Below are 19,223 nucleotides of genomic sequence, written 5' to 3' on the forward strand. Positions count from 1 at the left end.
AGACTGCTGCTTCTTTCCTTATGAGAATCTTTTTTTTTTCTTAAGATATATTTGAGAGAGAGAGAGAGGTGAGAAGGAGAGAACATGAGCAGGAAGAGGGGCAGAAGGAGAGAGAGAGAATCTCCAGCAGACTCCCTGCGGAGCACAGAGCCCAACATGGGGCTTGATCTCACCACCCTGACTGAGATCATGACTTAAGCTGAAATCAAGAGTTAGATGTTTAACTGACTGAGTCACCCAGGTGCTCACTCTCCAGATTTTTTTCCTTCTGGAGAATCTTAAAAGTCAAAGCAAGGACTTTGCTTTCAGAAGTGAAGTCCCTTACTGATGCTTAGGGTTTTGTAGGATTGGGCTCCATTGTGTTCAAGCTACGCCAAGGATGCTTAGTCTTATAAATGAAGGTGAGCTCTTTGAGTTTGTATTCTCCATTTGGAGTGCAATGAATACTCCAAAGTGTCTGTACAAAAGATATGTCCATAAGAGAAGCAGTGTGCTTGCTTATATCCAGAATATCTTTTGACCATTCTAGGTCTTTGGTCCTTTAAAGACTGATTGCCTTACAGAAATGGAGGCCGTTCAACACTGAATGCCTAATCAGCAGGTGCCTAATAAGCATTTAATTGATTAATAAAGTGACTTTCCTAAGATGAAAGCACTCTCTCCACCTCTTTCTTGGGAAGTCCTTTTTTTCTTTTTAAATTGACTTTCTTGAGAGTTGACTACAGACGCTGGTCTCAGCAGCAGCTTGAATAGGACCTGTATTATGGCAGAGCAGAGAACACCTTGGTCACAGGGAATAGGTGCCAGGACATCTATTTTGGTTCTACAGTGACTTTATTTATTCACTTTACAAATATATTTGACAAGCACTTATGTGTCAGGAATGGCTCTGGACTCTATACAGCAATGAACACCCATGGTCCCTAGCATTACCTAGCTCTCTCAGGGCATATTGGGTGTATTAGTCAGCTCAGGCTGACAAAATACCATACATTGGGTGGCTCAAACAATTGAAACTTATTTTATCACACTTCTGGAGGCTGGGAGTTGCAGATCAGGGGCCAACAGAGTCAGCCTCTTTTCTCAGCTTGCAAGATGGCTACCTTCTCACTATGTCCTCACATGGCCTTTTCTCAGTGTGCAAAAGGGGGAGGGGAAGGGGTTAGAGAGAGAGAAAGTCAGGCCTCTGACCTCTCTTCTTATAAGGACATTAATCCTATTGGATCAGGGCTCCACTCTTATGATCTTATTTAACTTTAATTACTTCCTTAGAGGCTCCAACACCAAAATGTTGTCATCCTAGGGGTTAGGGCTTCCATATATGGATTTTGGAGGGACACAAACATTTGTTCCATAGCAGTGGGGAAGATGGAAAAATAAAGAGGCAATTTAAAAGTACAAGCACTAAAAGCATAAAAACATGCATGAAAAGGTATGCATTCAACTCAATATGAGAAAGGAAGAGGATGTAAATACAGAGGTATCCAGGAATATCATGGTATTATTCTGTATACCTTGATGTATCAAATATTTCATAATATTTAGTAAGAACTAATGGGTGGGGGTGAGGCAAGCCCAAGATGCCACAGGAGCACATAGGGAGAAAAGTGCCATCTAAGAGCAGTAGGAGTAACCCAGGGGAAGAAAGGAGGATCGTGATGAGTGGTCAGTAGCAAGTGCCAAGGCCAGAAGTGTTGCTCAGCAGGCCTTGAACAGGCTGCTTACGTTCTCAGAATTGCTCAGTTTGGGAGTTCAAGACCCTGGGAGAGCCCCACTGCTTAACCTGGCCTTCTTGCAGGGGAGATGTAGCCTGTGGGCCAGATTTTTGGCCGTTGTTACCTGAGCAATGGGAGGTTGTGTTTGGCACACATCTTTTGCTTTTGCTATGTCTTCAGAGCAAATCTCTCTTTGCTGTTGTGATGTGTCAACAGATGGTGTGCAAAGCATTTCCTAGAGTTGACTGTTCCCCACTAGTCTATTTGTCTATTTGTCTATTCATCCACTCATCCAACACCCACTTACTGAGCTCCTGCTCTGCCAGGTATTCGGTCAAGTGCTAGGACTTAAAGATCCAAAAAGCCATGGTCAACTACAGATCACAGAGCATGCCAACTAGTGGGAAATAAGAAGTGACCACATTTGCATGGGGCTTCCATATTTCTAAGTGCATTCTTATATCTTATCCATGTAACCGTCATGGTTTCTCTATTTGCTAGGTTTCAATTTTCTGATTGAGGAAACTGAGATCTCAAAGAGAAGTGACTTGACCTTTGACTCCAAGCTGAAGGGCTTTTCCCATCATGCCAGGCTGACACCAGGCATGACCTGAAGGACTCAGGCCATGGTTGTCCCCTCCTTGCTTGGAAGGGGACAAGGCTCTCAGACAAGGCTTTCCGCACCTCGTCTCTGAGAATGTGTGCTCTGCTTTTGGGGAAGTCCTACCCATGAATAAAAGTTTCTAAGAAGGAGCAGGGAAGAGGATCTGGAAGAAACCTTCCTAGTTATTCAGTTCAACCACACACTGACGACTTGGTGGCCTAGAGGGTAAAGAATAACGTAGTTAAGCTGTTTCTGTCTGTAAAGCCCTGACCATGGCCTTACTGTTTCTTACCCATTTTTGGACCCACCTTGTATCCTTTTAATGAACTCCTTTTTCTGAATCAATTAGCTTAGGTTGCGTTTTCCAATTAAGAACCTAGGCTGCTAGAATTTGTAAAGAGCGATGGACTATTTACTGATGTGACCCACCCAGTCTTCTCAAGTGAAATGGGGCCCATATGCAAATTCTGTCAACAAACTGGAACAATACTGATTCTTCAAGATAAGATTCTAGGGGCCTAGGTTAGATGAACCCATCTTATCATGTATATTAAATGAGATATGCAGAATGTATGTATGATATTGACTGAATCCAGAATCTAGAAGAAATTAAAAAATACCAAAGGCATGTCAGAAAACAGTATTAAAAAGTCTGGATTTGGGGGATCCCTTGATAGCTCAGTGGTTTGGTGCCTGCCTTTGGCCCAGGGTGAGATCCTGGAGTCCCGGGATCGAGTCCCGCGTCAGGCTCCTGGCATGGAGCCTGTTTCTCCCTCTGCCTATGTCTCTACCTCTCCCTCTCTCTCTCTCTCTCTCTCTCTCTCTCTGTCTATCATGAATAAATAAAATTAAAAAATCTTTTAAAAAGTCTGAATTTGGGGCGCCTGGGTGGCTCAGTTAGTGAAGCATCTCCCTTTGGCTCACGTCATGATCCTGGGGTCCTGGGGTCAAGCCTGTGGGGAGCCTGCTTCTCCCTCTCCCTCTGCTCATGCTCTCTTTCTCTGCCAAATAAATAAATAAATAAAATCTTTAAAAAAAGTCTACATTCCCCTCTCTCATGGCTGAAATCTCTCAAAAACATTAATAAAAGCGCATTTATCTTTGTCAAGCTTACGCATGAGCTGAAACATCAGATCACAAAATAAGGTGAGTAGAGTGCAGGAGCAGTGGACACTGAGCAGGAGTGTGCTAGGAGGCATGGTCGCTGCAGGTGACCCTGATGGATAGTATATTTGAAAGTTCCTAAGAGTAAATCATAACAGTTCTTATCACCTGAAAAAATTTTTTTTGTATCTATGAGACGATAGATGTTAACAAATTGTGGTAATCATTTCACATTTCTAATATGTATTACATCAAGTCACTATGCTATGTACCTTGAACTTAATACAGTACTGGATGTCTATTATATCTCATTAAAACTGGAAAAATTGTAAAAAAAAAAAAAAAAGGAATAACTTAGCTGACCATAAACTCATGACCCTGTTACCATAAGGAAGAACGGGGTGAGTCTTGATCAGGGCAAGAAAGAATGGAGATCTTGAGAAGGTGTGATCTGGAGAGATCTAACAGAAGGAAGCGCACCCCGAGTCCCCTGGAGGGAGCCAGATCTGTAGAAACACAGTCCCACCTTTCCTGCAGCTGGAGCCCTGGTCAAAGTACCAATTTCTTGGCTCTACCCAAGATGTCCTACAACTTCCATAACCCTCTGGGCAAGTAGATCAGTCCAGGATGGAACCTCTTATTCCTCCCTCCATCTCCAACCCCTGTTTTATTTTACTTGGGAACAATCTATTCCCATGTGAAGCCAAGTAGAGTGGGCCTCCCTCAGTGCTGGGTAACTTGTATAGATTTAGGGTTCCAGCCAGCAAGGGACACCCCAACGTTGAGAAAGGTTCTTCTTTGAACTTACCCTGGAAGTTTGTAATCTTCAAATCCAAAGAAGAAGCTCTCTTTTTTTTTTTTTTTTTTAAGAAGCTCTCTTAATTCCAGCGTATGTGTATATTTTTTATCGGTTGGTCAGTATTAAGAATTATATCTGGAGAGAGGCTATAATCTTTTTAGGGTGTAGGGCCCCTTTTAGGTCTTTAGCAGGCTCTGGGCCACCATGAAGGAAAGGATAAGGCAACAGAATGAGGTGAGGAGCTGTGGGCCTGCAGGGGGAAGGAGGCAGTTCTCTAGGAGGAAGAAAAGGGAAGAAAGGACAGGCACAGACTAGCATGAGGCCTCAGGTCACCCTGACACCTGTTGCCACGGCCTGGTGGTGGTTTCCTGCCACTTGTCGGGACACGCGTGCACAGAGTACACGATGGGTTTGCCTTAACAAGAAGATGCTTCCTGTTTTGCCACCTGGGTTCAGTGCGGAGAGGAAGAGTTTATGGGTCTGTGTTTCTCACGTCGCCAAGCTCTGAGAGGGAACAAGTGGGGGCAGGTGACGATGGGGGTCTGGGAAAAGGTGAGAGAGAAAGCAGGGTAGGGATACCTGGGTGGCTCAGTGGTGGGACACCTGCTTTCAGCTCAGGTCCTTATTCTGGGATCTGGGGTCGAGTCCCACATCAGGCTCCCTGTGAGGAGCCTGCTTCTCCCTCTGCCTGTGTCTCTGCCTCTCTCTCTCAGTCTGAATAAATAAATAAATTAAAAAAAAAAAAAAAAGAAAGCAGGGGAACAGTTTGTTCTAGAATTGCTCAGAAAAAGCTCATGCTATTCTAGTCTCAGCCAGTTCAGGGAAAGAGATGGCCACGTTGTCCTGCTGTCCCAACAGCTCCATGTCAGAGCCCCTGCGTGTACATAAGGGTTGCCCAGAATTCCCTTGGCTTTTTTTTGTTCCTTAGTGAGAGTCACCATGATGACTTTTGCAGTGACCTTTATCTTGGTGAGGTGGCGAGGGCATCTGGAAACTTAGACTGAAATAGCCTCTGTGGTAAAAGCAGAGGCCGGAAATAGTGATGCTGATCTCAGGGCAAGTGATGAATGAGAAGTCCAGAGTGCCTGCACCCCACTGCTCAGACCGAGCTCACCACTGGGTCAGTCCTACATAATTCACAATGGAATTTGTACATTTTATTTTAATTAAGTTTAATCAATCAATCAATTTTAATTAGGTTTAATCAATCAATTTTTAATAAGTCCAATTAAGTTTACTCAATTAATCTTAATCAATTAATGTGTGTAGGAGGGTAAGCTTTATTTCTACTCACACTCTTACAACTTTGCATAAAATTGTGTCTCTACTTCAGAGATGGCAGGTACTATAATAAGCGATGCACCCCTATGCATAACACAGTGAATTTTAATGTCCCCCACTGCTTTGGGGGAAGGGAGGTCACAGCATACATTTTGAGAGACTCCCCAACAGTTGTCTGGCACTCTGGTACAGAAAGGATTTGGTTCAATTTCTTTCTGGCTTAAGATACTAAAAGGCACATAAAGTTTGGTTGCTCATCCCCTCTGGACTGGGGTGGGGCAGAAGGTGGATATAGGGAGGTGATCTGGGACAGAGGGGCAGTCCCTGGGTGTGTGGGCTCAAGTTCCTGTTGACAGAGGTGGTTGATCCTGAGTGGCTGCTGGGGTGGCTGAGGGTAGCCTGAGTGCTCAGGCTGGGTGGATGCTGCCCTGGTGGCCTTTGTCTACCCAACACACCTGTTCACTGCTCTGAAAACAGAGGAGGGGGATCTCCCTCTGCCCCGCCCCCGGAATCACTGGCATTGATGATGTTCCTGCTGATATCCTCCTTGATGGTGTGAGGGCAGCCTCAGCTGAGGCTGTGTCCATCCTATCATGGCCCTTGAAAAGCAGACCACACTGGGGCCTTCCCAGACCATGGATGCCATTGACCAGAGCTCATGTAGATGATGAGGCTGAGTATAAGGGCTCTTTGCAGGTCACAGTAGTGCTTGGTAAGGACTCTGGTGCCTGCAGCATCTTCATCTCCACCAGCCTGAAGTCCCTCCTATCTAAGCACCAAATCACATCTCCATTAAGCCACTGCTTCACCCCATTTGTCTTCAATGCAACCAGGTCCTGGATCCAAGAGGACCTGGATCCAAGAGGACCCTCCTGAGTTGGAGCATGTGAGCAGGCTCAGGCTTGGAGCTGAGAGCCACTCAGCAGCCCAGGTTCCGTGATGCCTTCCAAGAGGCTGCCCATGATCTCCCACTCAAGGGCTGCTGGTTGAGTGCCTAGAGTTTGTACACTTTGGTTATTAGAAAGCCCAGTCTTATGCTTGTTTAGCTTGAGACCATCTGTTGTGGTGGAAGAGTAGGGTTTCCAGCCTCAGCTTGGCCAGCCAAGTTTCCAGGAGCCCCTCTCTTATTTTCTCCACTGGGGATTGAACCAGATGATCTTGGATGCCCTCTCTGGCCTCAGAGTTGGGGGATTTCAGTGACCATCTCCAAGAGGGGTGGAGAGATTCAGAGAAGCTTAGTTTATGCACATTTAGGAAATCCTAGTAGAGCTTTGGATAGAAAGAAAACACAGGAGGAGTCTTGAAACCATCCTTTCCACTCATTTGTTTAAGGAGACCATGTCTGCTTCTTCCTCCTCCTCTTATACCTTCTCCATGGCATGCAAAGCCCTTCTCAACATGGCTCATTCACCACCTCTGGCCTCAATCTCTGATTCCCACCTGTCCCCAGCCATTCTGGGCCAACTTTGAGTTCTCCCAAAGCACTGTTCATATTCATTCTTCTGAGCTCTTCCACATGTTCTTCTCTCAAGGAGAGAAGGGTCTTTCTTCCCCAGTTAGAGTCCAGCTCATCATTTAGGAACCAGCTCTAGTAGCCCTCAGTTCCTTTAGAATTTCTGGTGCCTCAAGCCCAGAGTATGCCATTCACACCCGATGCCCACAGCATGTGTTCACAGTGCTATCATAGCACCTCTCAATCTAATATTTATCCTAGGCACGTATGCATCTTTCATCTCCACCAGGTTACAACTAAGTGGCAGCTTATTTATTTCTTAGATGCTTAACACAGTACCTGGCATATTCCTGATGCTCAAACCAGTGGATATTAAATCAACTAAAGCAATTTTCTGTTGATTTGACCTCAAACAGGATTCACCCAGAGCTCATGAAATAGTGGCCATTCTTTGGTACAGCTAGGGAGGAGATGGGCAGAGGAGAGAAGCTTAATGGGCCTATCCATACCTAACTGCATGGCCACCTGCTTCCCCTCCTCAAAGGTTAGTGTCAGCTTTGGCTTCTGAGTAAAACTCATGGGGTCTGTACTCTGGGAAGGCTTCCAGACTGATAAGGCTCGTCAGCAATTTCAAGGATCTTATCCTACTGTTTGAGAAAGGAAGGAAGCTGATACTTATTCAGACTCTGCTATATCGCCAGACCTGGAATCACCTCATTTAATTTCCCAACAATCCTATGAGGTAAACACTCTGATGCCCATTCTACAGATGAAGAAATAGAAACGGAGAGAAGTTAAGGACTTTCCCAAAGGGGACGGATAGTTAGTAGCAGAGAGCAAGGAATGGAACTCCCCCATCCATCCTCTTTCCCCTAAGTAACACTAATTGGTAACCAGAACCCAACTTTACAACTACCGAAAGTCCCAAAATTGAATGTTTCTGAAGCCAATACACCAGCAAAAGTGGAAGCCCCTTACAGACTGGGTATCCATATGACTCAGTTCTGAAGCCAAGTCTTCACGTCCATTTCTGATTGGTGAAGAGTAGGTCACATGCTTGTGTCCTAACTTCAAGGGAGCCTGGGAGTCGGAGTTCTTGACGTCTTGGGGAGGCAGGACCATAACAAGGGAATTTCCTCCAGAAAGGCCAATTATAAGATGATGGGCATCTACAAATTTGACAGATGTTCACGACACTGACTTATCTTAAATGTCACACCAAAGGAAGTTACTTTAGATGCCCGAATACATTTCGCTTTCAAATCCTGCTCCTTTCTTAAAATGTGGTTTGAAGGAAGAAGTTTTATTACAGTTCTTCGGGATATAATTTACATATAGTAAAGTTCGCCTAGTTTAGTGTACACATCTAGGGGTTTTTATAAATGCACATAATTGTGTAACTAGTACCACCAAGCAAGACACAGTATATAACAGTTTCATCGCCCCCTATAGTTTCTGAAGCAAAGACCTTTTAAGCAAAGAACAAAAAATGGAGCTGAAGAGATCCTCTGTGTAAATATCAACATATGCATGCAGAGCCTTGGCTCCCGTCCTAGAGGTAGAGAAAGACAAAGATTGCTAGAAATAGATTGAAATGGTCAAAAGTATAATCTTTCAAATGTCAGATTTAGGGCTTAACACTAGAAGAAGGATGAGGTTAAGTATTGTGGTTCTAGCTCATTGCATGAATTCCTGCTTAGTTGGACAGGCAAGCTGTACCTCGAACAAATGCATAGCTTCCCACAGATTCAGGTAGAACAAGGTCTCTGACCTTCTGACCACACTCCCTGTCAAGCAAATGAAGGGCATATGGTGGGTCTTGTCCCCACTTCTGCATCATGCTCCAGGTCACAGGATCTGGAAACCCCTGAGTTTAAGAAGTGGCCAAAGACTAACATTGTGCAGGCGTGGTGGTGTGGACTTGGCTTGGGTGTGCAGGCAGAGGAGGAGGAGGAGGAGGGGAGTGCACTGCAGGCCTGGGCTGGGGGCTGGAGGGAAGCTCTCCATGGAGTCTAAGAAGTCTAATTTTGAATATGGCCTTTTAGGTTATTATAAAATATGCTTTTCATTATGGGAACATAGATCCTCAAAAAGGATAGAACCTCTCTTATTTAACAGTTTATTAGCTTGATTTATAGCATAAATATCTGGGCATGTGCTATGTAGGCCTCCATTGGTTGGTACTCTTGCCCAGGCCCCTGCAAGTATTCGAGGCAGGCCTAAATGAATGCATTGAGCTTCCTCAGAGATAGTTACCAAAGCTTCCTGCAGGCCAGGCTCCCTGGTGGTAGCCCGGTGCTCTTCGCCTGGGGAGGTGAGAGAGGAAGAGAATGAGCAAACATTTTTAGATGTTAACCATGTGCTTGAATTTGACCGGGGCCCAACTCCCCTGATTGGTGGGTTTATCATCACCAATTTAAGATAAGGAAAGGGAGGCTTAGGGATATGTAAGTGCCTCTGTGTCCAGGCTGGGATTCCAGCCCAGATCTGTGGAGCTGCAGACCAAGAGGTGCCCCATGTTGCTACTAGGGAGTTGCAACTTGCTTCTGCCCTCCCTCTCACCAGGAATTGTATAGGGCAAGGAGTCAGTCACTTAGATGCATTGGAAAGAGACCTGCGCCATGGCTTTGCAAGGGAGGGTAGTGGGAATCCTTATGTTTCCAGGACCTTCACTGAGTTTACCCTGTTTTTTTCCCAAGCATAAAATGGCAGGGTATGGGTTGCTAGGGCAGGGTGAGTGCAAACAGGTAAAGGAGGTACATGGGAACTGGCTGTGGAGCAAGAGAAAGAAAGGGAGGAGTGGAGGTTTCTGCACAAAACCTTTGGCTTTAAGTCATTCCCGATTTTTTTTTTAAAGATTTTATTTATTTCTTCATGACAGACACACAGAGAGAGGCAGAGACATAGGCAGAGGGAGAAACAGGCTCCTTGCAGACAGCCCGATGCAGGACTTGATCCTGGAACCCTGGGTTCTCACCCTGAGCCAAAGGCAGATGCTCAACCACTGAGCCACCCAGGTGCCCCATCATTCCTGATTTCAAATCCAGGTCCCACTATGAGCTGATCGTTTGATCTTGACAGAGTTGTTAACTACTTTGGAACCTCAGTTTCAATACGAACACTCACAGAGTTTTCTCTGAGTCTCTGGGAAGATGACCCGAGACAGAATCAGTGAGGCACCTGGCCTGGAGCAGAACCTCCCTGACACTCCGTCCACCCTTCTCCTTCTTGTTGACTGAATCAGCTAGCGCATTTTGGCATTCTGTAGATCTCTACAGCTGAGAAATCTAAAAATAAACTTGAATTATGGTGGGTTTAGCCTTGAGGTCTCTGACAAGTACTTCTGTGTAAATAGCAGAAGTGAAAAAAAAAAGGCCATTTCTAGTATTTGAAACCCAAGTTAAAGAACTGTCATCATGTGGGCAACACATAGAGGAGAGGTGGGGGTGGTAAGGGCATAGATTTGGTATTTTTTCTTTGTTGTTTTTGTTTTTGTTCTGTGATGATGTGTGGGACTCTCCAGGGACATGTGTCACAGGGCTCTAAGGAGAAGGGGGAGGTGAAGGTGCAGCAGGTGGGAAATTTGATTCTGTCCCTGACGTTATAGGACAGACTTGGGGGAAGGGGGAGTGTAGGTCAACGAGTGGAAAAGGGGATCTCACACTCAAAGGTCCTGTGGCTATAATGCCCTTCATACATCTGGCTTCAGGTCACGATTGAGCAAGTTCCTTAATTCTTTTTCAGTGAAATTCTGAAGAAAGGCAATCTTTGGGGACTTGCCTTATTCCTCAAATGCCAGTATTTCTGAAACTTAAAGTGGGTAGGTGTCGGGGCACCTGTGTGGCTCAGTGGGTTGAGTGTCTGACTCTTGGTTTTGGCTCAGGTCATGATCTCAGAGTTGTGGGATCGAGCCTGGCATTGGGCTCTGCACTCAGAGAGGGGTCTGCTTCTCTCTTTCTCTCTCTGCCCCTTACCCCCACTCACATGTCATGCTCTTTCTCTCTAAGATAAATAAATAAATCTTAAAAAAAATAAACTGGATGGGAGTGTGTGCTTGTGGGTCACAGAAACTCATGAAAAGGGAAAGTGAGAGGCTGACCATGGCCCACACTGATGGGAGTCACAGTTTTTTTTGTCTAATTGTTATTTTTAACGAAACACTTTGCTACCTGTCAAATCTAATGTTCGCTCTTCCTACAATCCATGTTTTATAGTCTCAGAGAGAAGTGAATTCCTCCATGGTCCTAAGAGAGCCAGGACTTGTACTGATTGCCTCCTTCTTTATACAGGACTGGCACTGGCCATCCCAAGAATAGTATGCAAGTTGGGCTCAGGACCTGAGACCTGGGGAATCCAAGTTACCCAGACTTCTGCCCTGTGACCTTGACTTCTGCAGCTCTTTAAAAAAAATGGATATAATGACATTGTCTGTCAATGTTTTGTTTTGCTTTGTTTTTGGTAAAGGAGTCAGTAACCTAATAAAAACATACCATACCATGCTTGACATGGCATTGATCTAGAACTCTCTGAGGTGACAATGGACAACCACATTACCTCCTGTTCCCATTGCACATAACCAGAGGGAAGGAATTTAAATGTCAGTCAGAGGCTATGGGATAGAACCAAGGGGGAGCTTCCTGATTGTAGGGGGTTGTAAGAGCTACCGCAGGATGGAAGTGACACCTTTCCAGTCCCTGAGCTTCCAGCACCTTTTGGTGTTTACCGAATACCAGCACCTCTCACCACTTGCTGGTGCCTATATTCATCGTCCTTGAGCCAGCTCAAATGCCCTCCCACTCCCCCAACTGGACTTCCCAGCATTCCCATGAAGAATGACGGTGAGCTTTTCTTCCCGGCTTCAGAGGATGACTCTGGTACTTCTATTCAGCACCCATTTTGTTCCCCCTGACCTAAGCCAAACCCCTGAATTCCTCCCTGTCCTGAGTGCTCAGAGGGCAGGGATGGGTCCCATTCATCCTTATCACCGATATCTAAGGCAGCACCTGGCACATAGTCAGTACTCACTAAAGAAATGCTGCACTTCACCATGAGTTGCCTGTTGGTGTTTTTTCTTTAAACTTTATTAAATTTGAAAACTCAAAAAAAAAAAATCTTGAAAACTCAATCCCCAGTGCCAGCATGCATATAAAAATAAGGACTCTCATGCTCCGTTGGTAGGAGTATAAACAGGTTCAACTTTTCTGGACAGTAATTTGAATTACTTTAAATTTATATGCCTTTTGGGATGCCTGATTGGCTCAGAGGTTGAGCATCTGCCTTTGGCTCAGGGCGTGATCCCAGGGTTCCAGGATCGAGTCCTGCATCGGGCTCTCTGCAGGGAGCCTGTTTCTCCCTCTGCCTATGTCTCTGTCTCTGTGTCTCACATGAGTAAATAAATGAAAAATCCTTAAAAAAATGAATTTGTATGCCTTTTGACCATATCATTTTCTTTTATTTTCTCTTCCCTTCCCTCCCCACCCCTTCTCCTGCCTTCCTAAGGGATTAGTGAACGGCTTTTCATAAAGATATTGCTGTTGTTATATTCCTAGCTGTATTTTAAACAATAGCAAAAACAGAACCAGTATTAATATGGGTCTGGATAAATAAATTGTGGTTTATATCAGGGAATACCAGATAGCTATGACAATCAATGATATATGAGTGTGTATCAATCAAGTAAGCAAAGTGACAAAACCCCATTACAAAATAGGAAGCATGGTATGGTCCCAATTTTGAGGAAAACATAAGGATATACCCATGGGAAAGTGTCTGGGAGGGTTTACATCCAAATATTTTATCCATCACACTACTTTTTTATGGGTGGTGGGATTTTAGGGGATTTTAATTTTCTTCTTTTTATTCTTCTGAATTTTCTCAATTTCCTACAATGAACATGTATTACCTTCAGAACATGGCAAAACATCTTCAAGTGTCTTGAATTGATCCTCTAAGTAAATCATTGTTTCTCAAATTCTGAAAACTGCAGAAACAAAATTTAAAAGTAGACAGTTAGGGTCAGAGGCACTGTTGGAAGTTCTCTGGGCCAAGAAGTTCTCAGACATTTTTTAAAAAAAGATTTCATTTATTTATTTGACAGAGACAGAGCACAAGCACATGAGAGTGTAAGCAAGGGGAGCAGCAGAGGGAGAAGGAGAAGCAAGATCCCCTCAGAGCCAGGATCCTGACATGGGATTTGATCCCAGGACCTTGAGATCATGACCTGAGCCAAAGGCAGATGCTTAACTGACTGAGCCACCCAGGCGTCCCAGGTTCTCAGACTTGGTTGCATGTTTTGAGTTACCCGTGGAGGCTTCAATATTCTTTTGCTCAGTCTACATCCTATGCCAATAAATCAGAATCACTGGGGTGGATCCAGGCATGAGTGTATTACATCTGCCCAGGTGACTCTGATGTGCAACCAGCTCTGAGAACTACTGCTGTTGAGTCACATTGCTCAACACAGCCGCCACTAGCCATGTGTAGTGATTTCAATTTAATTAAAATTAAATAAATAAATAAAAGTTAAAAATTAGTTCCTTAGTCACTGGCCACATTTTAAGTGCTCAATAGCCACATGTGGTTAGTGGCTACCATACTGGACAGCACAACTGTAGAGCTACCCCTTAATTTGCAGGATGGGAGACCAGAAAGGCCTCCTTGTAGCAGGCTTGATGCTTGTGGAGGAGAAGGTCCCTCTTCTTGCTGCTCCAGGGCTACAGAACAGATCTGCCTGGGCCGTCAATAATCTTGTGCCTAGAAAGTTCCTTCTGCTTTCTTGTGTGTTACCCCATCCTCCACCTTGAGCTTGGGGAAACTTTATGCCACATGTTTATTTTCAAGGGCTTGACAGGCCCAGGCCCTTCTGATCTGTTGAGCCTGGTCAGGCCAGCAGGCACGCTGTTGACATGGAATCCAAGGGCTCAGGGGAGAGTAGAACAGGGCTGTGTTTTCCACGGCTGCTGAGAAAGGTGAGTGAGGCTGATAGAATAACAAAAAGCCACTTCAAAACACATCAGAAAAAGTCAGAAAGCAGAGGCAATCAGAGGTTTGAGAGACACCCCCCCCCCTCCAACCCTGACAAAAGAGCAAAAACAAGTCACAGAGGAGCCTGCAGCCCTAATGGTTTCGAGACTGTCGCGGTTGCTGACTTGAGAACGGGCCTGTCCCAGTGGTTCCGCAAGGGGCCGGGAGCTGAGGCCTTGGGGGCTCAGAAACTTTACCTGAGTTCTGAGAACCTTGCAGCCAGGGAGGTGGGACAGTCCCTGAGTGCTCAAGGCTCTGGGAAGACAGAGGTGTGTCGGCATGGCAGGGCCAGGCTGGCTGGGTAGGAGAGCATGTTAGCCCTCAGACTGGCCACCTGTTAGGAAGCAGAATCCACCCTAGCCCTGAGCTTTGGGGGCCTACTGCCTGAGGGAGAGGCCTGCGTGGACCTTGTTCACTGTGGAATTCAAGGCCTAAGGCCACCCACATCCAGGAAGCCCCTCCTTCAGGATCTGACAGGAGGAGCCAACCACAGAGACATCAAGCCTGGTGCTCCCTTCCCTGCCCCCATTTCCCAAACTGCTATAGGACAGTGAAGTGTAGGGAAGGGAGCCTGGAGTCGGTGGACTTGGGTTTAAGTCCCAAGCACTGTCATTCACTTGCTGTGTGACCTTGGGCAGGTCGGTTTACTTCTTGGACTTTAGTTTCTTGACTTGTAAATTGTAGTGTTGGCATACACCAATGGTTCTCAAGCCGGGCTGCATATTGGAATAACCTGATGAGTTGTAAAAAGAAATGAGATTCTAACTGTTCTGGGATACAGCCTGGCCTCAGGGATTTTCAAGGCTCCTTGGACGATCCTAGTGTGTAGCCACAATTGAGAACCCTTGGTCTATCCAGCATGTCTCAGGTATAGCATACTTGAGCCATCTTGCTAAAATTCAGATCCTAATTCTATAGGCCTGGCGTAGGGTATGAGAGTCTGCATTTCTTTGTTTTTTTTTTTTTTTTTTTTTTTTTTTTTTTGCGATTTTACTTATTTATTTGAGAGAGAGAGAGAGCAAGAGAGAGAGTGAGAGCGAGAGAGAAACAGGAGCTGGGTGAAGGGCAGAGGGAGAAGCAGACTCTCTGCTGAGTAGGGAACCCAATTCAAGGCTCAATCCTGGGACTCTGGGATCATGACCTGAGACACCCAGGTGCCCTGAGGGTCTGCATTTCTAATAAGCTCACAAGGAATGCCCATAGGCCACAGTTGGAGTAGTAGCAAGTCTATCTTTAATATTCACTTCTCTCTAGCAGCAACTCAATCTGGGTTTTATTTTTTGGAACTGGCATGGGTTGCGTATTTCTGCCAATAGATACCATCACTTCTAAATTCTTTCTTTTCCCTCCCTCCCTCACAAGAATCACTTAAATTCTCACTTGTCATTTGACTTCTGAATAGGTTTGAGTCAAATTTCCCTTCAGAGTAGAAAATGAAAGATAAAGCCAGACTATGATCTGAGTTCCAGGTGGGGCAGGGGCCATTTTACTGGTGGGAAAGACTCCACATTGCTGATAATAATAGATATTGAGCTCCCACTTCTGTGAGGTACTGTTCAAGTGCTTTGTATAAGTTGTCTCATTTACTCCTCACAACAACTTCATGATAACTACTGATAATGCCCCCTGAGACATGAGAAAGCTCCAGCTTAAAGAGAATCAGAAATTTTTCCAAGCAAGGAGCAGTTTGGGACTTGAACTCTGGTGTCTGTGTTGACTAGACCATGTAGGGAAGGATTAGTATTTGAGCTACATGCCTGGCCAGACCTAACCAGACCCAACGAGATCCAACTAGACCCAACCAGATTCCACAAGACTCAACCAGACCCGACCAGACCTGGCCAGACCTGACCAGATCCAACCAGACATGATCAGATCCAACCAGACCAACCAGACTCAACCAGACCTGGCCAGACCTGATCAGACCTGACCAGATCTAACGAGACCAACCAGAATCTATCAGAGTCAACCAGACTTGACCAGACCTGACCAGATCCAACCAGATCCAACCAGACCCAACCAGACCTAACCAGACCTGACCAGACCCAATCAGACCTGACCAGACCCAATCAGACCTGACCAGACTCAACCAGACCAAGCCTCTTGGCACCAAGTTGTTGGCAGGAAGAGGGGTGGGATGGGGTTTGCATGAGTTTAGTTTAGTCAAACAACTTTCTCCACTCACCTTCCATATCTCCTTAAACAGAAAAGGAAGAGTGGTAATAGCTTTCCATCCCTACCTGCTGGGGCCAGGCCTCTGGGTTCTTGCATAGAGTTTGGCACCCGGATTCATACTTTTCCCCACTTAGCTGCCTGTCCCTGCATCAATCTCTGCAGCCTGCATATTTTTTCTACTTGTATCATTTTTTTTCCCCAGGGGAACACGCAGTGTGTCCAGGTTTGTGACTATCTTAATCTTCCTTTTGTAGGCGTGTCTAGGAGCCTAGAGCAAGGCTTACCCCCACCCCACCTTCCAAACAGTGCCACAAAGAAGCTTGTCTGAGGCTACCAAGATTGCTACAGACTTTAAACGTCTCAGATTCTACTGGGTTCTTAGCCAATATGGTAGTCAACAGCCCAGCCCAATAGTTTTTCTAACTTGACCCAACCCAGCTTCTTCCTGATATTAGCAATATGGGCTTAGAGTCGGGTAAGGAGGTGAGAAAGAAAGAATGAAGATGTTTTCATTCTCCTACTAGAGCTTGAGATCCTGGAGATGAGGACTTTGTCTTTTCACTTTCATATTCCCAATACGAGATGATTGTTATTCCATAGAATATGGTGCTGGGCAGACAGATGCATAATGCTTGTTATGCCCGAAGGAAGGTGACTCGGGCACATTTTCTTCTTGCACTGGAATGCTTGACAGCACTGATAGCTCGTCTGGCTTGGCGACATAGTCACCTGGCACAGATTGAGTTTGTGAGGTCCCCGGAACCCTGTGGGCACAGTTACTGGGAAATCTTTCTCTTTCACCACATCTTCTCAGGTTTTGCAGCAGATCAGGAAGGTGAGGTTTTCCTTGATATGCTGGGTATGTGGTAGAGTGCTCACATTGAGAGCGATCAGGAGATGCCTGGCCTGGCACTAGTTAGGCAGCCCTGGGGTTATAGACTGTGGGAGTGACGAGATCCCTCTCTTCCTTACTTTCCAAGGAGGAGGCAAGGGGAAAGGGGTCATCCTATTCTCAAAATTGGGTTTGGATATCTGGGATGAAAAAGTAAAGGGTTTAATCCACATGGAAGAGTTTTCCTCTGCAGATAGCTTTTCTCTCATCATTAAGAAAGAAAGAGAGAGAGAGAGAGAGAGAGAGAGAAATCAAATACGCCCAAGTATTGAATGTGCTCAAGAATCTAAAGTGATTTTGCACTGGTCATTTGGGCCCCAGTCAGGGAAATGTTCCCATGTATTCAAATTTTTTTTGATAATAAATTTATTTTTTTATTGGTGTTCAATTTGCCAACATACAGAATAACACCAGTGCTCATCCCGTCAAGTGCCCCCCTCAGTGCCCGTCACCCATTCACCCCCACCCCCCGCCCTCCTCCCCTTCCACCACCCCTAGTTCGTTTCCCAGAGTTAGGAGTCTTTATGTTCTGTTTCCCTTTCTGATATTTCCTACCCGTTTCTTCTCCATGTATTCAATTTGTGTAAGAAAATGTTCTTGCGTTAACTCATTAAGACTGTCTTATGTCTTGAGTCTTACAAGAAATAAGCCAATGAAAGGTATGGCCCCACAGCTAAGGTGCCTGTTCTGGTGGGAGTGGGTCCAGCAAGAAGGGCATTAGTTAGGAGAGGCCTCAAAACAAGACCCTCTGTGATTCAGGTGGATGTTCCTGCTGGGGTCACATTATTATTATTATTTTTTAAGATTTTGTCTACTTATTCATGAGAGACACGGAGAGAGAGAGAGAGGCAGAGACACAGGCAGAGGAAAAAGTAGGCTCCCTGCAAGGAGCCTGATGTGGGACTCGATCCTGGCTCTCGGGATCATGCCCTGAGCTGAAGGCAGATGCTCAACTGCTGAGCCACCCAGGCATCACTTGGGGTCACATTATTGCTGTAGACCCAACTCTCTTCCTCTGGCTTTCCCGGGAGGTGGGTGGGCTGTGAGGTTAATCCACTTACACCATCTCCTCTGAAAGCATTATCCAGTCCAGGGGGATGAAAACTGGTGATTGGTGGTATTTCTATCTCCTCCTTCCATCAATAGCTGCTTTTCTGTATTTTAATTGCTGGGGTTAGAGCTTTTGATTGTGTGGAACCATGAGGTAGGCCCCGGGGAGTGGATTAATTAATCTTTCATTTAACAAACATCTCTCCTGGAGTATCCATCTGCTCCCATGACTTTTATCTATATGCTGCTGATTTTTAAACCTATTTCTTTGTTTTGACCTCTCTCCTTCACATTAAGCTCACACGTCTTTTTATCTTTTTTGAGATTTTCTTTTCTAAGCCCACATTTCTAACAAAAGAAAAAAAGAGAGAAAGAATGGATATTGCATGTAAATGATTGCTGTTAGCTTACGGAAGTTGTTCTGCAATACATATTCAGTGACTCTATTTCCAGGTGCAGAAGCTGAAGCCACCAGACGGGCTAGATTTGCCTAAAATCTCAATAGAAAATCTGTGGCAGTGACACCGTCCTGAGATCACTCGCATCAGACATAAACCAGGTACTCCAAAGGAAAAAAAAAAGGAAAGGAAAGGACAAGAAAATTCATATCAGAATTAGAATTGGATCGAGGGCTTCCCCACTCAAAGCTGAGAAGAGAGCCTTAAAACAATGGCAGGGCTGCCCGGGTGGCTCAGCGGTTTAGCGCCGCCTTCAGCCCAGGGCACGATCCTGGGGCCCCGGAATCGAGTCCCACGTTGGCTCCCTTCTTGGAACCTGCTTCTCCCTCCGCCTGTGTCTTTGCCTCTCTCTGTGTCTCTCATGAATAAATGAATAAAATCTTAAAAAAAAAAAAAAAAACTATGGCAATGGAATTGATGCCTGTCCTCTTGGGTCCTTCTAGTTAGACACGGTCTGCCTTCCCCAAGGGGGTGAGCTCTTCTTCATCCTCCTCTCCCCTGCACCTTCCAGCCCAGTGGGTGGCAAGACCAGGGGCTCAACAGGGATGTGGGGGTTGAATCTGGTGGTTAAAGCTGACTTGTGAAAGTCTTGGTTGTAAACAGCATTGAGTGAGGGCACCTGGCCCCTCCCATCCTCTCCACTCAACTGTGTCCGAAAGGCTTGGCCCA

This window comes from Vulpes lagopus, chromosome 12 (genome assembly GCF_018345385.1).
Source record: "Vulpes lagopus strain Blue_001 chromosome 12, ASM1834538v1, whole genome shotgun sequence".
Lineage (NCBI taxonomy): Eukaryota > Metazoa > Chordata > Mammalia > Carnivora > Canidae > Vulpes > Vulpes lagopus.